This window comes from Terrapene carolina, unplaced genomic scaffold (genome assembly GCF_002925995.2).
Source record: "Terrapene carolina triunguis isolate 2854851 unplaced genomic scaffold, T_m_triunguis-2.0 Scaffold192, whole genome shotgun sequence".
Lineage (NCBI taxonomy): Eukaryota > Metazoa > Chordata > Testudines > Emydidae > Terrapene > Terrapene triunguis.
Window position 1 is genome coordinate 16322551 of NW_020664543.1, and position 11320 is coordinate 16333870.

Genomic DNA, 11320 nt, shown 5'->3' on the forward strand with positions numbered 1-11320 from the left:
CATGGGTACTACATATTCCTATATCTCTGTTCTCTCCCACAAGCATGTGTAAATGCTGAAGTTAGCATGCAGGTATTCTATTTAGCTTTCATACAGAAACTCCTCTGTAGCTATAAAAATATATATATGTATATAGGCTACAACCAAATACATATGGCATCCATAGGCGGGCTATCTGTGTTTGATCATTGCTCTCACGCTGCAGAACCCATCCCTGTTAAGGATTCTCTGCTCCTCTAGCTTCTTTCCTCAATAGCCACATAATAAGGGATGAGGCTGGTAGCTAGTTTTCTGGCAACAACACTGATTCATGAAGGAGAAGAACTGAAGGCCATTGCCAGGGCTTGTACAGTGCAGCAGGAGGGGCGGAGGCAGTTTTGAGATGATAAAAGGGGCATGAACTGCCTATATTGAGTGAGGATATACAGGGGCATCACAGACACAGCCCTGCCTTGGAACAGGTGGGTGATGTGTGTACCTTGAGCAGTGCACATGGTGGGGAGTTCTCTTCAAGGCAGGGTAGCTGTTTCAAACCTGAGGGTTAGACTGCTCAGCCACCCTCTCTACTCACGTGTTGGGTTTTGTTAGTCCGAGCATGCTCACTCTATGGAGTCAAGGTTACATGCACGGCAGAGTCCTAAGGAAAAACTTTCAATGTGCCAAAGTCAGTTCAGAGGAGCCTGAACCTCATCCAGGGGGGAGGGATAGCTCAATGGTTTGAGCATTGGCCTGCTAAACCCAGAGTTGTGAGTTCAATCCTTGAAGGGGCCATTTAGGGAACTGGGGTAAAAATCTGTCTGGGGATTGGTCCTGCTTTGAGCAGGGGGTTGGACTAGATGATCTCCTGAGGTCCCTTCCAACCCTGATATTCTATGATTCACCCTAGAACAGTGTCCAAACCACCAGCCCCAAATCTCAAAACACTCCGCAGGAGCCACTGGGGAGAACGAGTTAAAAAGAGTAACAACCTACACTGCTGCACCCCCTCTACAGAGCCTTCATCCTGACAAACTCTACCCCCCTGCAGCAAAACATGCCAAACTGTGGTAGACTCTTACCAAATACAGAACCCGGGCTGTGCTAGAGGTGGGAACTGGAAGGTCCAAGGCAGAAGTGCAAGCACAGGGAGTAACAGCTGTGCAACCAACGTGAGATGAGACTATATAGGCCCTTCCTAGTCTGTCTGTGTAGGAAGGGAGATGAGGAAAACTGTTCAAAGAATTATTAAAGCCTTTCCACTGAAAAGTGGGGCAGTAAACTGTATCGCTGAGATGTAAGGGACAGCTGAGACGGCATTGCACTATGGAACAGCCCGCCATTGAACCAGAAATGGATAGATATGACAAATGGACACACGGGGGTATAACCCAAAACATAGTGTGAACGATGTGCTGGGCATGTGCTTGATACCCTGTGTTTTTCTTGCTTTTACCCTGGGCCACTGTGAGAAAGTGAGACAGCCACCTGGAAAGGGTTAAAAGTTCCCTACCTCCCCCAGCCGAGGGAAAAGCACACACACCCTTCCCCTCAGTTGCTTCTTCCCTATATGCCCAGCCAAGGCAGGGATCCTTTAATCCTTCCCAGGCAGCTGCTCCCCTTGTCACAGCAATGCTGGTATAGCTTGTCGTGCCAATCAGTGGTTTTAAAGTTGAACTAAAGAGCATTTCGTGAAGCGATATTAGTTGAGCAGAGAGGGTAGCGGTGAGGCTTTGATGGGAGGGGAAGGACTCCAGAGACCTGGTATACCAGAAGAACAGGTAGTGTCCTGGGTCTGGTAGATATGGCCCTGCTGTGAAGGGACAGGAAGACTCAGATGGGACAGCAGAGGAATGCAAAGTAGACCTGACTCCAAGTTCAATGGGATCTTTTCTGTTGACTTCTGTGGGGTTTGGAGCAGGCCATAAGATCCCGAATTGGCTACCCTTACAATGAATAGTACCTTACCAGGCAAGTAGCCTCCTGGATTTCTATGGACTAATCTGAGTGAGATACTCTTTGTCATAAGTAGGGGTAGCAGAATCCAGGCCTAGGTGGGCTTAGGCAACTTCATCATTAATTCAAACCAAAGTATATTCAGCAGGCATTTGCTTTGAAACTTGCCTCTATAACAGGCGGCTTGTAGACAAGCCAAGAGGCAATGTACCTCACAGCCACTGGGCAGGGGAAGATGGAGCCGGAGATAAATGAAGTCCAGTTTCCGAGAATCTCCATTTCAAAATTTTGGATGGTTGTGAGAAGAGACCATTTGGGATATGAAACAGAGCTGTCTGGAACATGCAGCAGCTGTGTGTGTGTGTATGTTTGTGCATGCAAGAGAAAACCATGCTCAGAGCCAAGACCAGTTCTTCCCTTCTGGTCTCCCTCACAGCATTTCTCATTCCTGTCTTGTTCAGGAATTATTTCCCTTCCAAGGTTCAACTTGGTTTTATCTCTTCTCTGCTGAGATTTTCCTGATCTAAGCAAGCCTTGTTCTGTTTTGGGGGTGGAGAGGGGGTGTTGACTTTATCTGTGTCTATTCTCTGGCACGGCCCCATTCATTCTACTTCCTACAGAGCTGGTAAAAATAAACATGTTTTTGTTTGCATGTATTTGAGTGGCCTGCGATTTGGCTTATTGGGTGGATCCTCCCGGGACAGCAGCTGTGCACAGCTGGATGGTATTTAGAAAAATATATCTTAAAAATACGCTAAGTTGTGCTGTGTCTTTCTAATGTGATTGCTGCTCTGAGTTCCAAACTCTATAGCCAATCCGCTTGGGACACAAAATACTAACATTTTCGAGTGTTCACTAATTCTGGGTGCCACAGTTTCCTGGTGGGGGGCAGCTCGAAACACACTAAGGCTTAACTTGACTTCAGCTGGAGTTGTGGGTGCTCAGCACCTTTGAAAATCAGCCCTGACTGTCTCCTGTTGGGCACCAAGAAACCGAGGCCCCCAACCTGAGTGGGCGCTTGAACCTTGTGGCCTTTGTCCGTCTCCCATGCCAGACTTTTGCAATGAATTCCAAACCTCCACACTCACAATCTTCCAGGCCTTTCGTAGCTAATCTCACTCCCACTGACCAGGCTTTCTGTTGATTTCAATGGCTGTTGTGTCAGGACCAAAGTGCTAGCTCCAAATCTAGCCTTGGAGTAAGTGACCCTGACTGCATTAAAGTCAATGGAGTTGCACTCAATTACACCAAGGGGGAATTTGGTCCATTATGTCTTATGGAGAGAAAAGGTCTGATAGGGGAAAGTAATTCCCTCATGGAGATAATGTGAGTAAATATGCATTTTCAATCAGACTGTAACAATGCCTAGCACATAATGGGCCACATAAATCCGCTTTGCTCCATAGAAGTATGTGAAGCAATGCTGATTTACATCACCTGAGGATCTGGTCCACTGTCTACACAGCACGTGGGTAACATGAACTAACTGACAGCGGTTTCTGCTTCTCGAACACCTTCCAGGCAAGGATTGCAAAGGGCTTTGCAAAAATTAATGAATTAACCCACACTACACTCCTGGGGGCTAGGTAGAAGACATCTGCAATCCCCTCTGTTAGATGCCTATCCTTGCCCTTGCCGGGGAATAAACTCAATGAATTAACAGCTCTTTTCCCATTTGTAATTAATATGGTCCTAGCTATGAAATGACCCAGCTACAAACTTAGTTGACAGGTGGGACACGTCCCTGAAGTTCATACAAATGGCTAGCAGCTGAATAGACATTCGGATGTTGGCTGTTGAGATGTTTGTGCACAATCTGATTGGCTGCACATACAGGGTACTGATTCTCTAAAACAAGCCCATTACGTTCCAAGTGACCCTGCATTGTCTGTAATTATAAATCCATGTTCCTGTGGGCTTTTTTTTTTTTTTTTAAACCCCTTTAATCTTATAACAGCCTCAGCACTGGGGATTTAGGACCATCTGGGGTTCAGATACTCCAGTGACAGAGATCAGACAAGTACCTGGAAAGACAGGTAGGCAGGTCAGATGGTCACTTCTATCCAACTGGTCATTTATCCCCAGGAAATATCCTCTGCTCGGGTCATTAATGGTTAGACACATCCTGTCTGGAAGGGTCTCTCTTAACATATCCGTTCTTCCTGTGTGCTGTGGAGGAAAGACCTGCAAAGCAGAGTGGTTGTAGCTCTGCACTGCCCATGACAGAGGCACCAAGCACCAAACGACTCACAGGACTGTGTTCATTCTAGGCATGGGTTTGAGTCACAAAGTTCAGCTCCAGAAGGGAATATGAATCCAGAGCATCCCACACCTGGGGCTTCCGACCCAATGACCTGACATGGTCCAGTATAGAGTTTGAGATCTGGCTCTAACTTCCCCAACACTCTGGGATGGATCAGATTGGGTGGCCTGGTGTGGACCTACTTCTAGCTATTTGATTGTAAAAGTATCCTTTGTTCCTTTCCTGGACGAATTTGTATTCGGTGTTCCTGGTTGTTAAATCGCTACCTTTCCTGAAAGGTCTGAAGAGCCCTGTGCTGGGTGTTCTCTATTGGTGCTGCAGCCAGTGAGCAGAGCCATATGTGGCAAAATGAGGCTAATCCAGGAGAGGGGGAATGATTGGGTGCTACAGTAATGGCTGGGTAAAGAGGCCAGGTGATTTATAATGTGTCACAAATGCTAGTTCACACCAGTCTGCAGAGTCCAGTCGGGGGCTGATGCAATGATCTATGGGCTATATAAGCCCAAACCCTGGCTAAAATCTAGCGGTCAAAAGGGGGGGGGGGAAGACATTTTTTCATAACGTTTCCATTTTTATCTTGTTTTAACTGGGCCCCAGCCCTGGGGCTGCTCTCTCTGTGTCTGGACGCTGTGTCAGCTCACGTTCCTTTCCTGGGCGATCCTAGGAGTCTTGTGGGGTTCTCAGTGTCTGAGGCAGCAGGGAGGGAGAAAGGTGATTGTAGGTGGAAGGAGAAAGCAACCAGCTCTGTTTAATAGAGTTCAGTGGGCAAGGCACTCAGCCCGGGCAGGATCCATTTCCTATCTGGTAGGCTCAGAGTCGGGTGACCTTGAATGGGCCTCGCACCCGGATAGTGAACAAGGTAGAGGATCCTATTTAAAATCTTTACCCCCATTATTTCCAAGAGAGAGAGGGGTGCCCATGAAGGTGCCTAATGAAAACCCTGTGGAGAGACTCATTCTCAGCCCTGCCCCTCTTACTCTCAAGGTCTCCTGAGTGTGCAAACGCAGAGCTGCTGATACTGGGCTTGGTTGGGAAGACTGCAATGTGTGCGTGGCTGTGTCTACACTGCACCTATGTCGGCAAAACTTGTGTCGCTCAGTGGTGTGAATATTCCACCCCCCTGAGCGACATACATGACACCAACACAAGCGTGCGTGTGTGCAGTGCTATGTTGGTGGGAGAGCTTCTCCTGCTGACGTAGCTTATGCCACTCGCGGAGGTGGGGCTTTTTAATGCCGACGAGAAAGCACTCTCCCATCAGCACAGAGCGTCTTCACCAGACATGCTGCAGCAGCGCAGCTGTATCGGTCCAGCTGCAGCGCTGTATCTACAGACATGACCTAACCTGGCCCCAGGGCAGCCACTAAAGAGAGGCCAGAGCATTTCATGCATGGAAAAAAAATCCTTCGAGCTATTTCAAAGAATAAATCAATCTGGCTGCTAGTGAGTGAAGTCAGGAATGTCTGGCTGCTGGCCACCGGGGGAGAAATCATTCCCGGGGAGAGTTAATGTATTTATCACAGGCTTGCCTCTCATTCAGTCTTGGAACAAACTCCCTCATTCTGCTTAATTCTCTTCAAACTGCTTGGATTTTTTTAGATATATAAAATATTGGCCTCTCGCTGCCCTTAAGTCATGTCATGTCTGAAGCTAGAAAGCTGTTCTCTCTCCCCTGTGCACGGCAAGCGAGCAGCGCAGATCCTAAGCAGGCTCAGACCCCTGCTCCTGAGTTTCTCTTCTGCCAGTTGGGGGTAAGATAGACCAGTGGTGGTTATTGTGACATCATGGACACCTGTCTGCGAGAGTCTGGGCTGAGACTGAGCTATTCCACAGAGGCCACTGTCTAACAATCAGAGGATAATAATTCTGGGGGAGATTTTCAAAGTCGACAATAGGAAATAGGTGCCTGGTTCCCACTGACTTTTAATGAGGATTGGGCACTGACATGCCCTTTGTGCCCTTAAAAAATTCTCTCTGTCTCCACCAAGCTGGTGGGGATTTCAACCATCGATTTCGAGGTAAAGGGCTCCATGCCCTAGAATACCCTGAGCCAACTTGGCTCCCAAGAGGAGTGGGGGATTTGCCAGCTCTTGATGTTTTCAGATTAACACTGGCTGCCTTTCTGGAAGAGATGCTTTAGCCAAACACAAGTTATTGGGTTCAGTCCAGGTGTAACTGGGAGAAATGTAGTGGCCTGTGATATACAGGAGGTCAGACTAGATGATCTAATGCTCTCTTTTGGCCTTAAACTCTTAAACTGATGTTCTCAGCAGAGAGACTAGGTCCTGAAAGCGGATGGAGACTGAACTTGCCTCTCTGCTCAGTAAGGTCCCTCCAAGTCAAGGTTGAGGCGGTGCACTGGTAGCACAGTGCAGGGAAGTTTGCATTGCCGCTGCCTATGCTGTCCTTTTGCAATAGATAAATACAGCAGAGGACTTCAGTCTCCAGGACTGTCTGTCCAGTACCTTCCACCAGCACTACATTTATATACATTTTAAAGGACTCTGGGTTAGTCTCAGGTTGGCACAAGGAGACAGTGCAGGTTCTTCGTGAGTGAGAGAGAAGGCTGAAAGAGGCCTGTCTGTGGGAGATTGTTTTTTTTTATTGGCAATTCTCCTCAAAATCTGGAATTGGAATTTTTTGCTACCATTCTTCCCATGCATAAGAAATTCCCCCTCTCCCTTAGACAAGGAAAGGAGATGAACTTGGGTTTGGGGGTAACTAAAAATCTGCAGAGACCCTCTTTCTGATCCTCACAATTTTCACTTGGACTCTTCAGAAACTGAACGTGATGAAAACACTGGCTCGAAATGCCAGGGGGAAACATTTAGCAAGTGGAGCCATGGATTTGATGTGTCAGTCCCAGGACATCTCTATAGGCTGCTACCAACTCTCAGCATAACCTGTGACTAAATCCAAGCCATAGTACCTAGAACTTTACGGCACCGGGATCACGCAGGTCTGACACTGCTGAGAGCCAGCAGCTGAACCAGCACTCTGGTCTCTGTATGCCCAATCAGTTTCCGCGGAGAAGGGCCTGCTTCAGGGAAGCTGGGGCTAGTTACGAGATCAGTCTGAGCTACAGGGTGCTAAAGAGCTAGTTCACCCATTAGCCGGAAGAGTAGAAAGACACATGGGGAGAAAGGGCAAAGGGGGGATGAGAGAGACGGGGAAAGGCTGGTAGGCCCAGGGTAAAGGGAGTGCTCTGCGCGTAGAGATCGCTTCCTTCTGGCAGAAGGGGATGGGGTTTGAATGTCACTTCTAGCAGAGCTGCTGCACAAGACTGTAAAGAGGTGGTGGTGGTTGGGGGTAACACAAATAAACGCCATGTTGGTGTTTATAAACCGGAGGTGTTAGAGCCATTGGTACAAGAAGACAGGAACGGAGGGCTGGGCCCTGCCCCAGAGCCTAAGAAGGATTTAGTGTCTGATCAGCTCAGCTGTGAATCTTATTGGAACGTTGCCCTTTCATAGCTGCGGGATGCTGAAAAAGAAGAGAGGCACCAAGGGCTCGATCCTGCAAGATGCTGAGCGCTCCAGGCCAGCTGACATCTGGATCAGGCCCACTCGTGCTTAAAGTGAATCAGGTGCTCAAGTGCTTTGCTGGATTGGGGCTGGAGGGCTCAGAACTTTGAAGGACCCAAGTCCAGCCGAGCAGTTCAGAGAACTGTGCGCGACAGGGAAGTGTGGCCACCTGCTTCCTCCATATGTGACACCCCCACCCCCCAGCCCTCTGTCTCCCAAGGAGTTCCAAACCTGTGGGGAAGGTTACAGAGAAACACAATAAACAACGACCCACCTACAAAACATCCTGCTCCTTTCCACCGCGCTCCTCCCTGTGAGAGACCAAGAGACCTGTGCTCGACCACCCACTCTCGCAGAAAGGGACCCGGCCACCGCCGAAGCGCACGGGGAAGGATTTAACTCACAGCAGAATTATTCTGTTCTTTGTCGGTAGAAAATGGTGAGAGAAAGATAAATGCCTGTTTGGTCAAACTTCTTCATTTAGTTTCATGGCCTATAACATGCACCAGCAGCTCTTTATTACTCCATATTGTGAATTAAGCCTCAACAGTGCTCAGTCCTGTACAGGACACAGGAGAAGACATAGTCCCTGCCCCAGAGAGCTTCCAGTCTAAATAGGACTCTTGCTATCTGACTCGCTTGTCTACTAGCTGGTCTGCACGGGACAAACAAGGCAGAATATTTATGGAGTAAGTATCATCCAAGGGCAGGGTAGTTACAATAGAAGTACTATGTAGCAGCAGGCTATTTACAAAGGCAGTACATCGTACTGTGCTAGGTGAGCACTGCGTAACTGGTAGGGCATTTTCAAGGAAAGTCCCATGTGGTAGCAGACTCTGTGGTACTTTGTATGCGGTATTGTTGTTGTAGCCATGTCAGGCCCAGGATATTAGAGAGACAAGGTGGGTGAGGTAATATCTCTTATTGGCCCAACTACGTTACTTATCCTGTAAGTCATACAAGGAGAGGAGAGGGAGAAAGAGGGAGGGGGCAAATGGAGGAGCTGGAGGAGTGACAAAATGAGGGGAGGTGGAAGGAGGAGAGAGGAAAGTTAATCCACAAACTGGGTGCAGTTTTGGGGAAGTGACATCTCTTTAGTTACTATTTAAAACTGTCATTTGGCTCCAGACTGGCTCAGTGCAGCCCCCTGGTATGGAGACTGCATGGGGCCAAATCCATCCCTGCTGGAACTATCGATTTAGCCCATGGTGAAAGCTCCTGGGCTCGCTGCCAGCACAGACCATATGACAGAGTTGCCCTAGTGAGAACAGCCACTTTCTTAGGACTGGCTGGAAAGAGGGAGCTACTGTGGGGGTGGTAGGAGGGACACTCATGGTACAAGGAGCACACTTAGCTCAACTCCACGCTTTTGGTCCTCTTGTGTACATGATCAGGGGAGACTCCCAGCCCCACCCCCAAGGAACTGACCATTGACGGCTCCTCGAGAATGTCTGGGAGGAATATAACTGGAGAGACACATGACGAGCAGGTCTCTTCCCGGGTGCAGACTACATCTGAGGTTTGTGGGTAGTCTGCCGCAGATGGGAGCCTCCGAGGAAAAGAGCCCTGCCCCTTGCTTTGAGCAGTAGCACTTACCACTCGATGTATCATGGAGAAGTCTACTTGTAAATAATTATTGGATGAAAAACATGCCAAGCTTCTGTGAGTTATTTGAGCAGCTTGGCTTTTCATCTCCAGAGTGCTTTACAGACATGCACTGATTAATCCCTGCGACACCCCCTGTGCTTTGGGGTGGGAGGGGGTATTACTATCCCTTTTGACAAGTGGGGAAACTGAGGCAGAGAAGGTAAGGGACTTGCCCAAGGCTGCAGAAGGAGCTCCTGCTGCTAGACCAGGGTTTCTCAAGCTGGGGTCGCTGGACCCCTGGGGGTCCGCAAGGGTACTCCAGGGGTTCCGTGAATCATGTCCAGATCAACTCCTCTCCCTCGCTCCCAGTGCCTCCTGCACGCTGTGGAACAGCTGTTCAGTGGTGTGCAGGAGGCTCTAGGAGGGAGGGGGAGGAGTGGGGAGGGGATGGGAAGAGGAGGGGCAGGGTTGGGTTGGGAAGAGGTGGGGTGGGGAGGTCTTGGGGGAAGGGGTGGAGTGGGGGCAGGGCCTTGGGCTGAGCAGGGAGCTTGGGGTCCATGAAAATTTTAAAATCAAAATGGGGGTCCTCAGGTTGCTAAAGTTTGAGAACCACTGTGCTAAACTGTGCATCTCTCCCAGAGGGGGATGCTGGAGAGAGTCATTTGTTATAAATTAACATGGGGATTTATCAGGTGCTCATGATACTGACGGGGACGGAATCAGTGTCTTACATGCAGTGATTTTTATCAGGCACTTTATACGGAGGAACCCAGTTTCACTCTGAGGGCAGATGTATGCTCTAAGGAGCAACGCTTTTTTTGCAGTGAGTAGAGACTTTTCATCACACTCAGGAATTGACCCTTAATATGTTCAGTTCATCTTTCCACCCCTTTCCTGCTCATTGCATAATTCCTCTTCTTCCAGCCAGAGGGCGCTAAGAGTAGCCAGGGCTTGGGTGCACTAAACCTCCCATTCTTCCAGCAGACACACACACGCTAATTGCGAGCTCTCTGGGTCATGGCCACTGTGAGTAGCACCTGCTGGCTGAGTCAATTCAGATGCCTGTCCCGGCTTCCCATGTGTCCTATGACATGACTGAAGGAGTTAAAGGGAGACAGCCTGGTTCCTCAGTGCCTCTCCTTTTCTCTGGAGCCTGCATTTCCCTGGCCAGCAGCAATCCGCGGCCGACTGCCCATTGTCTTGCAGCTGCCACTTCTCTGAGTGCAGGGCCCAGATCCTGTGCTAATCTCCTCCCCACCCCCTTGCCGCAGGAGTTGTACTCTCTACCCACAAGGCCGTGCTACGAGCCCTGTAAATGGCATCCCATGACATGCTCGATGGCGCTGGAACTGCTTCTGAAAATGCAGCAGCACGCCTTGCAGGTGGGCCGAGCCTCCAGTACTACGGGCAACAGATGGCCATGGAGAAGGGTTTCTGTGCCCGTGAAATACTGCTGCCTCAGGATGGGGTGAGGATGGGCGACTGGTTGGGCTGCTCCTGTACCAGGGATGTATAGTTTAGTGGGAGGTTCTCTGCATCCCACGCTAATTCCGGGCTGGATTCTTACCAGCTGGGTTCTTTTTCTTTTAAAAATGCAACAGTTACGTGTTTCCTTTGCAAACCAGACAGGAGAGCAGGACATGACCCTGATAAATCACAAACCCCATGCGTATGGAGCCCATGATGGCTGGGGGCACTGCAGACTGTAGGGGGTTAGGATGGGCTTTTAATTCTTCAGTAAATTCGGGCTGTATGTCTCTGGCTCACCGCAGAATTTGAGCCAATGCAGTTCTCAGGGATCAAATCAATGCCAGGCTCTGGGTTTGGGGAGGTCGATAATTTACTGGCCTCTGGAACAAGCCGGGGCCACCAAGCGAAATGATTGCCCATTCCCACCCCCTGCAACTCCCCACCCTCTTTTTTTGCCACGGGGAGATAAAATTTGTACTCTGCTGTTACAGAGCTAACCCTACCAGGCTGCTGAGCTCAGTGAGGCTCTGGAGGGAAGACCATG